We start from the raw sequence: 12,055 nt of genomic DNA on the forward strand, positions 1-12,055 counted from the left end.
TGATTAAATGGATAATTTAGTTTTTTTTAATACCTTGGTTAAAATTTAGGCCCAATTTAGGTAACCTGTGTCCAAAATAAACCTGACCAATTTTGGACTCTGACACCAACGCATTTTTTGTACACGGATTCCACAGGGACATGAGGCTGCTATTTAAAGATTGTTCTGAAGATGTCCACGAAACATTGCAGATATCTATGTGTCAGAAAGGGTTACAAATGCATTTGGGGCCAGCAGGGAGAAATATAGACTGCAGGTAACTATCCTCGGAGAGACAGTCTAACTGAAACCCCCCAAAAGCACCAAATCTTAAAACATTGTAGAACCATATATAGGAATCTGCTGGCCTTTTCTAATTGTCTAAGGTCATTGCTCATGACTCTACTACTATACTGTGTCTTTGATTGAGTGTAAGACAGGAGTCAGCATGAAATGTTAGGGTGCCCACCGGGCCATCCCATTGGCTCAAATTAACAACCTTATGACTTCATCAGAGTGCTCATAGGTCTCTTGGGGGTCTCTCTCACTAGTCTTCATCTTGCACCATGATTTAGTTTTCGTGGATGACCTGGGGCCCATGTATAAATGGTGCGTACACACAAAAATGTTGTGCAAGAACATTTCTGCATTCAAATCGCGATGTATAAAACCTAAACTTGGCATAAAGCCATGCACATTTCCACGGTAGCTCATACTCTGTCGTACGCAAATTCTCTGCTCGGTTTTGCAGACTGGCAGCACCCAGCGTCAAAGCAGTGCTACTGTTCCTCTGTGGTTATTATTTCTTTTTTAGATCCACATCCCTGACGCGGCTTTATAAATACACTGAAAGTAACTGCATATTGTTTATTAGTTTATGGTATCTGATTGTAATTAACCTGTAACAATATAATGGTCCACAGAATAGCCAAACTATTCCAAATACCATAACTGCTTTAGCGTTGTTACTCTCACTGCACCTCGAATCCCACATCGGATCATCTTTTTCCATATTACTCTCACTGCACCACTCGGAGTATTTATATCACTGTATCTGAGTATGAATCACAGCTGTACAGCTGCTGATCGGAAAGAGAATTATCGGTATACAGCATCAAGCACACAGTGCCTCAGCCATGCTGCCTATTTGAACTGCTCTCACACGGCAAACGCTTCAAAACCTTTCCTGTACGGACCTTGTGGTTCAGAAACAGTTTCATCCCAAGAACTCTAAACACACTCAATCAGTCCATCTAGTGCTCCTTGCAGAACTGTTTGTACTTATAAGTACAATTACCTCACTGTAAACTTGATATACAGTTATAATATTGTACAGCCTGAGCCACTTTATAAAGCGTGTATTTACATATGATGATGATATCATTTTTAAGATGAAATACAGCAAAATATGTTTATTATATTATACAGATAAAACTTTAACTTTAACTACATGGTGCCGAAGTGCTAGCGAGCCACTGGCACTCCGTTCACGGATTGTTCCTGCCTCGCACTATATTCTTGCTGGTTCTGACGTGACACTGGAAGGATAGATGAATATATTTCGATGTTCCTTAAAAGTTTTGAAGAATCGGCGTTCTAAACTTACAGATGACTTAACGTCTATTACAAAGCTGATTGTGTGGCAATTGGGTATTTGGAGAAAGAAAAGTAAGGACATGAATTGGAGGTTAGTACGTTTGAAAGAGACAGTACTGCTACAATAAAGTATTTCATCGAAGGTAACACACGGCGCAGTAAGCATCTTGCATGAGACATGAACAATCACTGCGCCACCGTGTTCCCATGTTTAATAACATGTTTGAACTCCTATCATCATGAAAATGATAATACGTATACATCTCATTATTTTAATTAATCAGAGAGCTGTATTATCACGAATGTAATGGATTCTGTGTCGGAGGAAGAGAAAGCATGGAAGCACGTAGTGATTCACACACATAGAGCACATAGAAGATCAAATACAAAACAAAGCATTTAACCTGCTACTTTAGTTAAAATGGGATTGAGAAACTAGTAAATGAATCCATTTTAAGATTAAGTTTATGATGTTCCACTTTAATGACAAAATAAACTATGTGATTAAAGTGGAAATTTAGAGATTAAAGTTGACATTTTGTGCTTTTTCCCAACTGTGTGCCTTTTTTTTTCTCTGTGCCCAAATAAGCTTTCATATGACACTCAGACAGTGGGCTACGACTCGCCTTTTCAAGGCGACTTTGATATCTGACAACTTCTTTTTTATTTCGGGCACAATGTAACTTTATGAACGTGAGCTTTTGAGTTTCTCCAACACGCTATGTCACTCAATCAACTTCCATTTGTTGTTTATACCACTGTTTAAACCAACAAATAGTTGGAGGAAAATTTCTTTGCCTCCACTTGGTATTTGCTGAAATTCTTCTGTTTTCCCCCGTGCTTTTGCCATTGCTTTTTCACACAAGGCTGAGCTTAAGGGCTATTTACAGTGGTGTGAAAAACTATTTGCCCCCTTCCTGATTTCTTATTCTTTTGCATGTTTGTCACACAAAATGTTTCTGTTCATCGAACACATTTAACCATTAGTCAAATATAACACAAGTAAACACAAAATGCAGTTTTTAAATGATGGTTTTTATTATTTAGGGAGAAAAAATCCAAACCTACATGGCCCTGTGTGAAAAAGTAATTGCCCCCTGAACCTAATAACTGGTTGGGCCACCCTTAGCAGCAATAACTGCAATCAAGCGTTTGTGATAACTTGCAATGAGTCTTTTACAGCGCTCTGGAGGAATTTTGGCCCACTCATCTTTGCAGAATTGTTGTAATTCAGCTTTATTTGAGGGTTTTCTAGCATGAACCACCTTTTTAAGGTCATGCCATAGCATCTCAATTGGATTCAGGTCAGGACTTTGACTAGGCCACTCCAAAGTCTTCATTTTGTTTTTCTTCAGCCATTCAGAGGTGGATTTGCTGGTGTGTTTTGGGTCATTGTCCTGTTGCAGCACCCAAGATCATTTCAGCTTGAGTTGACGAACAGATGGCCGGACATTCTCCTTCAGGATTTTTGGTAGACAGTAGAATTCATGGTTCCATTTATCACAGCAAGCCTTCCAGGTCCTGAAGCAGCAAAACAACCCCAGACCATCATACTACCACCACCATATTTTACTGTTGGTATGATGTTCTTTTTCTGAAATGCTGTGTTCCTTTTACGCCAGATGTAACGGGACATTTGCCTTCCAAAAATTTCAACTTTTGTCTCAGTCAGTCCACAAGGTATTTTCCCAAAAGTCTTGGCAATCATTGAGATGTTTCTTAGCAAAATTGAGACGAGCCCTAATGTTCTTTTTGCTTAACAGTGGTTTGCGTCTAGGAAATCTGCCATGCAGGCCGTTTTTGCCCAGTCTCTTTCTTATGGTGGAGTCGTGAACACTGACCTTAATTGAGGCAAGTGAGGCCTGCAGTTCTTTAGACGTTGTCCTGGGGTCTTTTGTGACCTCTCGGATGAGTCATCTCTGCGCTCTTGGGGTAATTTTGGTCAGCCGGCCACTCCTGGGAAGGTTCACCACTGTTCCATGTTTTTGCCATTTGTGGATAATGGCTCTCACTGTGGTTCGCTGGAGTCCCAAAGCTTTAGAAATGGCTTTATAACCTTTACCAGACTGATAGATCTCAATTACTTCTGTTCTCATTTGTTCCTGAATTTCTTTGGATCTTGGCATGATGTCTAGCTTTTGAGGTGCTTTTGGTCTACTTCTCTGTGTCAGGCAGCTCCTATTTACGTGATTTCTTGATTGAAACAGGTGTGGCAGTAATCAGGCCTGGGGGTGGCTACGGAAATTGAACTCAGGTGGGATACACCACAGTTAGGTTATTTTTTAACAAGGGGGCAATTACTTTTTCACACAGGGCCATGTAGGTTTGGATTTTTTCTCCCTAAATAATAAAAACCATCATTTAAAAACAGCATTTTGTGTTTACTTGTGTTATATTTGACTAATGGTTAAATGTGTTTGATGATCAGAAACATTTTGTGTGACAAACATGCAAAAGAATAAGAAATCAGGAAGGGGGCAAATAGTTTTTCACACCACTGTATATTGATTTGCATATTCAAAGAGGCGTAATTCTGGGAAGACAGCAGGAGCGTGTGTTACTTTCCACGCTGACTGGGATTTAAGTAGCGGAAGAACGTGGAAGAAGCCGTATGCACAGATTTATGCATCTGGATTTTTTTGTGCATAAGCACATTTCCGCTTTTGTCCGTATGCCATGTTATAGTGTGAATTCTACGCACGGCGTTATACATGAGGCCCCTCCTCTTGGCAGATTTACAGTCAGTCTGTCAGTCATTTTCCAACCCGCTATATCCTAACACAGGGTCATGGGGGTCTGCTGGAGCCAATCCCAGCCAGCACAGTGTGCAAGGCAGGAACAAATCCCTGGGAATGGCGCTAGCCCACCACAGGGCAGATTTACATCCATGCCATAATCTTTCCATTTCTAAATGACTGATTTAACTGAATTCTTAGGGATATTCAGTGTCTTGAACATTTTCATCTCCTGACTTGTGCTTAACAGTCACCTTTTTATGGATTTCCCTGGAGTGTTTGTTGTCTTTGTTGAATAGGTTAGGTCACTTTACTGACTTATGACAAGCTGAGCCTTCCAAATAAGGTGCATTTATTCTACAATCAATGGAAATACCTTGACTGCAGGCAGGTGATCTCCTTTAAACTAATTCTGTGACTTCTAAAACCAGTTGTCCTCACCATGATGGTTTAGGTGCATAGTAAAGGCAGTAAAAACATATGTGATCACATATTGGGTGTTTTAGATTTGTTATGTTTAGACAATTTTGCAGACCAACCATGAAGACCCCTTTTCTGTTTGTTGGTGTAAAAAAAAGGCAAATTAAATCAACTTTAATTTAGTGTTGTATAACAGTAAAATGGTAAACTTCCAAGGTGGTGAATACTTTTTACACTGAGCAGAAATAGAATCCCAGGTAGAGTAGGTGGGACCCACTGCTTACTAATAAAAACAGGATGCAGCTAAATCATCAAAAATTCTGAAACAATGTTCATTGAGTGAGCTGCAGTTGCTCTATAAGTAGTTTAGATTTATCAATGTGAGAAGTGTTGTTATAACAAGTTGCTCCATTTCCATAATATTGTAATTAGCATTTCCTTCATTCATCTCAAACTTAACACAAAACTATTTTGTACTTCTATGTTCTTTCGGTCTCTTATTACACTACTGTTAATTACAGTAAACAGATTCAGTCTCGGTTATAACAGTCCATACATGCTGAACAGTTTCAGTGGTTCACAAATTATGAGTGGAGGAGGACATTCTACATCTTCAGCTGAAACACGTTACATGACATACTCAGGGTCATATTGTGACTCAGTGGTGTGAATTGAACTAGAAACCTTTTAACGCAAAGCCTTAGCCACTAGACCCATTTATTTTTAAGAGAGTGCAAATGGTGTAGTGAATAAATCACAGCTGAGCAAATGCAGGTATAATAGATAAAGCTGAAAAAATACTTAGCAAATCTGCACACCGCATGACAGTAGCCACTACTGCTCAGCTAAGCGTGATGCAGACTTCTGATCACAGTGAAGTATCTAGTGTTAAATTAGCCCTGAACAGGGAGCAATCACCTGTGCTCATTCCAAACAGATCTGAACAACCACACAAGTTGACATTAGAAACATATCATTGAACTTGTGATAAAAATTCTTTCTCAATAAGCAGAACTTCATGAGTCAGTTCCCCTGGTTTTGTTTAAAGGATATCGCAGTGTTATGTAAGGCTTGCAAATATGTATGCTTCTTTACTTTGCCTATTGAATGCTCAGCTGATTTATTATTCATTTTTATGGGAACAGCATGCTAGTACATCACTGATAAACACAAACATTACATCAAATGTACTGTAAAATCTACTCTAAAGCCAAGCTGTGTGAAAAATGAACAGTCATTGCCACAAGTTTTCACTGCCACAGTAAGCATTTGGTTTTCTTTGCTGCAAATAAGTGCTTTAAGTGCCCAGGTGGTACATGGTTACATCATAGTCTTTGAGTCCAAGGTTCTGTTCTCGAATGATGTGCCTTCTGTGTGGTGTCTGCATATCTTCTCTGGCTTTAAATGAGTTTGCTCTGGGGACTCTGCCTTTCTCAGAAAGATGCTCACTTGGCTTCTTTAAGTTTTTCAGTTATTAATGTGTGTGAATTTACAGAGGAAACAAGATGCATTTTATAAGATGCCCGGTGTATTTTTAAATTGCTTTCTTAAATAATGTATTAGCAAATAGTGATTACTAGACATAATACCCAGTGTCACGCAGGTATATTTGTAAAGCAGGTTAAGGAAAGAAAGCAAAAGTTTATCTGTTTTTTTAAATGGTGGCCCTGATGGTATTGCTTGCTGTCCCATCGGTCATCCACACTCCGTCTCTATCAATGTCTCCACTTTTGTGAGTCAAGAATTTGTTTTCTTGGGTCCAATTAGAGTACAGAATTGTGGTAACTCCTTGCTGGGTTGTAACCCTGATCTCTGTCATGTCTGACTTGTCTTCTTAGTTCAAGACGTACAATTTTTAGTGCTTAAATTATCACATAAAGCTGACAAAGCAGGAGTTAAACAACAACCCTGTTATACTCGTCTGTGTTGCACTGCACTTCCACTCTCGATCAAGCCTGACCCAATACTCCCCTAGGGTCAAAATGTTACTGTAATTTCCAAAGTAGTCTATCTTGTCTGCATAATCCTAGAGCGCAACTATACAAAACCTGATCCATATCTGTCAAAGGGTGAGGATCAGTATAGGATCAGACATTCTGTTTTATATATACATAGTCATTGTTACATTATATTTAATACATAACTGAACCAAATAAATTAATAAGACACTATAAGACAAATGAATATGTTCATCAGCAACATTGGCATCTAAGTGTTATGTTTTATGCCTTCTGTATGGCACCTTTTGCATGTTTACTGCATCTCTGTATTGGTTTCCACCAAAGATCAACAATCTGATGTGATATAAATTCTCATTAAATTATTCTGGTTGCTAGTGTGTGACAGCTATTGAGCGCATCCAATGGATTGGTATCCTTAAACAAATGAAAACGTCTTTTTGAAAATGGATGAAGAAATCAATCAAATTTGATAATATTCATATTGAGGTATGATTTGCCTGACCTTAGCTTTACAGTTTCCATTTCATTACATTCCCACCCTCCAACAAATCTTCAGCCTCGCTCCTGCATCTTTTAAAACTGCATTTGTCCTCCGACAATACTTCTGTGCTCACTATGGCAAAAATCCATTCCCCTTTTTAAAAACAGCACTCATACTCTGATCTCTGATAAAATCTACATCAGCATTTCCTACAGTGCCATCCTGCTTCCTTCCTCCAACCACTGCTAAAATCTCTGTCCTCCCTCCTACCTCCGACAAAAAGATGATAAAAAAGGTGGGTGCTTTTGGAAGAGGGCATGTTACCTTTCAATCATTTTCACATGGGTGGGAATACGTTTAGACTGCCTTTCACGTTCATCCCCTTTAAATTTTTTTTTTCCATACTGGAGCTTAATTACACCATATGGTGCTTTTCTTATATGACATTATTTATAGAATGCATTTTTATAATCTGCTTTTTGTACATCATAAATTATTTAAAGTGTAAAAATATGTCACCATTCTAAAATGTGCAATGTACTATTTCTACTTTATATGGTAGAAACAGAAAACAAACAATACTTTGAATGTGAAGGAATTAAAGGTCCTCTGTTTACATGTTTGATAAAAGCAGTAGAAAGAATGGAGTTTTGTCAGTGGGAGGAAAATGTCATAAAATGGACACCGTACAGTCTGCCACTCAAGTTGTGTCATTCTCTATTAGCCCCTTTAAAAATCTCTTTCTAACCACTGGGCAGTGCTGGTGAGATAATTTTAGGTGTTAAACATTCTTGAAATACCTGTGATAAGATTATTCATAAAACGTCAAATAGAGATATTCTAATGCTAGTGAGTACTAATATTAGCCATTTGCTGCTTCCAGGTTTAGGTGCTGTTTTGTGGAGATCAATGAGAGGTGGGAAAACCAAATGTCTCTTTTAAAAGAAAGTTGATTAGACATTGCCTTTTCAAAGTAAGATTACCATTATTCTTTGTTACTTTTATTAGGTGCCTTCTTATATCTTTGTTTTAACTCCATTTATGCAATCTACACATACTAACTTATTCTTGCAAAAGGACTGAGGTAAGCATCTCCATTGTTGACCTGGGGGCCCATGGGAGAAGGTGTGTGTTTGAAGCAAGGAGAGAGGAGTCGGCTGCAAGGCTCCATATTACAGCACTAGTAGTGATGTATAGTAACAATATAAAAATGATTCAAAGTTGATTTATAATTGATGCAAAGCACAACCCTGTGCTGACATCAAAGCCTACAATTAGAAAAGCCTCATTGTAAAACTGACTTGAACAAATATCTACCAACAAGAAAGAGCAGAAGTTACTAAATACCTACACTAATTCAGAAATGCCATCCCCAGTCATTTTGTTTCTACCATCTTCTGAACATAAGTGACTCAGCATGCACTATAGAAAAAAATCAAGCTTCGTGCTGTTTCATCATGGCTTACCAGAGTCACATAATTTGAATTAGTTATTTTCCGGTTTGTATTTAGGACCTGTAGTTAAACCTTACTCACAATGATGAAGCCTTCGTCCAATCAGTCCCAGTGCAATCCTTCTGCCTAATGGAAATTTTAGTCTGCAAGGTTGCAGATGAGTTGAGAGCTTAGGGGGAAAAAAGATGTGTGTATTTTCTAAACACCTTTCTTCCCAGTGTGAATGTCATAGATTCCCAATTTCTTTTTGCAAATCGAAACTCCTAAGTTTCTCTGCTAATTAAAGTTTTCTCAAAGCAGTGGCTCATCACTTATAGCAGGCACTAATAAAAGTATTCTGACCTCAGAGCCAGGGTGCATACCCTCAGGTTCCAAATTCTGAGTAATTCTGTTCTTCTTTGTTATTCTTGTTGCACTACCTGCTTGTTGGCTCTTCACTGTCAGGTTCTGCACAATTTTTCTGTATTATCCTTGATGGTGATCTATCATTTTTCTAAGATGGTTGTCATGTCATGATGTCATAGGTATGCAACAGATGGGGTGACCTGTGACATCATGGGGTGTTGCCTGGTTATCTTGGTATCTAATTTAGGGTACTTTCAATGCAGACTCAGAAGCACAGTATGCTCATGGGCTCTTCTGATTTTTTTCTTGGAATTGCCAGAGTGTAGATTTTTAAAATTAATTTGGTAATTTTGCATGCCTGTTTAATTTGCATATTATTTACTTTGATGTTTTGAGCACATTTGCTTGTTTTCTGCAACTGTTTAAGGTTCTTGCTTTTTCAATTTTTAAAATACTGAGGTGTTCATTTAGGAGCTAGTTAAAGTAGGCAGGCCCCCACACAAGAGCATGGTACATAGTTGTAGTAGTAAGACATATCCGGTTTTAAATCACCTCATTATGCATTTACATTTACATCTCTGTTGTAAGATACATTTGAATCATTTTGTATATGCCTGCTCGTCATGACATTCTGTCTAAAGTTTTTCTGATATTGCTGATTTCATTATGCACTGGGTCAATCTGTCACTACAGTTGGATTCATTTCTTACTGCTCTTAAGCTTGCATGTTTTTTACATTTTATTTAAGGAGCCAAACCATGATATGTCAGTTCTCTCTATTATTTATCACATTTCAAATCTCTCCTGCCAGAAACCCTTGGGCACATGATCTACTCACAGCTCACTAACCTCTTACTACTAATTTGGCTTTCAAAGGATTCTGCTTTTGTTTGTATCCTAAAAAGCCTCCTCATTGACACTGATGCTCATTTTTCCATTGCACTGTTTCACTTTAACCTCACGGCAGCCCACATTTGACTGTTGCGCAGTTCCACATTTCACGGTTTTCCTACTTTTTCAGACGGGTCTGTATCGAAGGAGTGACAATTCATAGGAGTGACATGACAAAGGAGTGAAACCTCAGATATAAATTTCAAAGGAGTGACAACCAATTGAGGGGCGACTGATTTTTTTGGCGAGCGTACTTTCAGTTGTGTGTGGTAGGTGAATGTCACTCCTTTAATACAGTATTTATGTCACTCCTTTGTTATGTCACTCCTATGAAGTGTCACTTTTTTGAATGGGACCATTCCAGACACGTGCTGTCTTTTCTGCTTCAAGGTGAATTCATTCTCTTACTGTTAGTACCTTGTAGCGCCATTTGCACATTGATTATAAAAATTATTTCTGGCTTTACCATAACTTTAGATATACCTACTGCCTGCTACAGCAACATCAACATCTTAGATAAATGTTGACTTTCTTTAACTTAATCATGGCATGACAAAGCACCTTTCAGGATGTTGTCAAGGCAACCAAAAGGGAAATTTTGCTTCAGTCAATTTTTTGTAATTGTTTTGGCATTATATTTTGTGTTTTAGTAGTCTGCCATTTATTGTTAAACTATTTACTTTATTCTTATAAAACTGAAAGGCTTTTTTAACTAAACTAAATAGTATTGATGGATGGATTTGAACATTTACTTTTCTGCTGTAACTGGCATGGGGATAAAATGGTTAGAACTGTGGTCTTACATTTTCAGGGTTTATAAATTGACAATATGGTGGCAAAGTTGGGAAATTAATATATGTAATTTAATGATTTCCAAACAATTGAGCATATTGTAAGCATTACTATTGATTAGTGTTGATCATCGAAATTCGCCAAAGCACTTTTCATAGTTAACATGCTGTATTCTCTGGTGACCTTACTTGTTGAACATTTTTTCAGGAAATTTGCTTAGATGAACACCTTTATTTTCCTTGCAGTTGCAGAACTATCATGCATGCATACTAGAAGCGTACTCCACCTCACATTTTACATTGCTGCTTGATTTGCTTGGTGTCACTACCTTCTTGGTACTCCAGCCAGATTTGCACACTGCAGGATTTTCATTTGAAGGATACATTAACTGATGATAATGAGAATATTATGATCAGTGCCACCAAACATTTAACACAGATCCATGTATGCTCACTCACTCCCTAACCACTGTACAATGTGCCTAATTTTGGATGCTGGCTGAATGCATGAGCAATTAGCCATGTGGCACTGTAATGAGTCAAGAAAAGCCTTAAAGCAGTTATACCCATGCTGCCAAATCAGAAAACACATGAAACCCTGTAAGATAATATTAATAACAAAAGATTTATTCCTATTTACATGATATTTCTATCTTATTGATTTTAGAAAAAAGTGAAAAGCATCTGCCTAGATAGATTGGCAACAAAAAAATACGTTTCAGCTGAATTTGGAGCTACAGCTTCAAACAATGGAAAGAGCCAGTCCCACGCATCTACTTCTTGGCATGGCCAATCAGTGCCCCAAGGTTTGGAACTCCTGTTTTCAGGCATGTGTAGTATAGTGGGTCCGCTGCCTTAAAAGAATGACCAGTTTTAAAAACGTGTCAGTCTCCATGGGTGTGATTGCCCAACCGCGGGAGTTAATGAGGTAATTGCTTCATCAGCTTCCTGCAGCATGTAATTAAGGTGCTGCGCCCACGGAGCCATATATGTACGGGCCGGCACAGGAGGATCAGGAAAAGAAGAGATCGAAGAAAAAAAGAAAACAAGATCGCGAAGGAGGTTAAGACGAGTGATGAGCAGTCTTGGGAGGACAATCTGGCTACCTAGGTTGGGGAGGCAGCACAAGCTGGGGCCCCGCTAAGGAATGGAGGTAATGGCACACTGGGGCTGGGTCACCCCACTGAATAATTGAGGGGCGACTGAGTGAGAGCAGAGGAAGAAGGGAGGAGAGCCGACCTCGGACGGTCTGACTGTGCAGTGTGGAGGCAGCCAAGATGAGGGTGCCAGAAAGGAGTTTGTGGCTGCTGAGTCTCGAAAGGGTACGTAAGTAATGGTTGAACCAGGGAGAAAGAGGAGGAGGTGGGCTGAGATCGTGAGAAGTTAGACTGCTTTTTAACCT

Source organism: Polypterus senegalus, chromosome 17 (genome assembly GCF_016835505.1).
Source record: "Polypterus senegalus isolate Bchr_013 chromosome 17, ASM1683550v1, whole genome shotgun sequence".
Classification (NCBI taxonomy): domain Eukaryota; kingdom Metazoa; phylum Chordata; class Cladistia; order Polypteriformes; family Polypteridae; genus Polypterus; species Polypterus senegalus.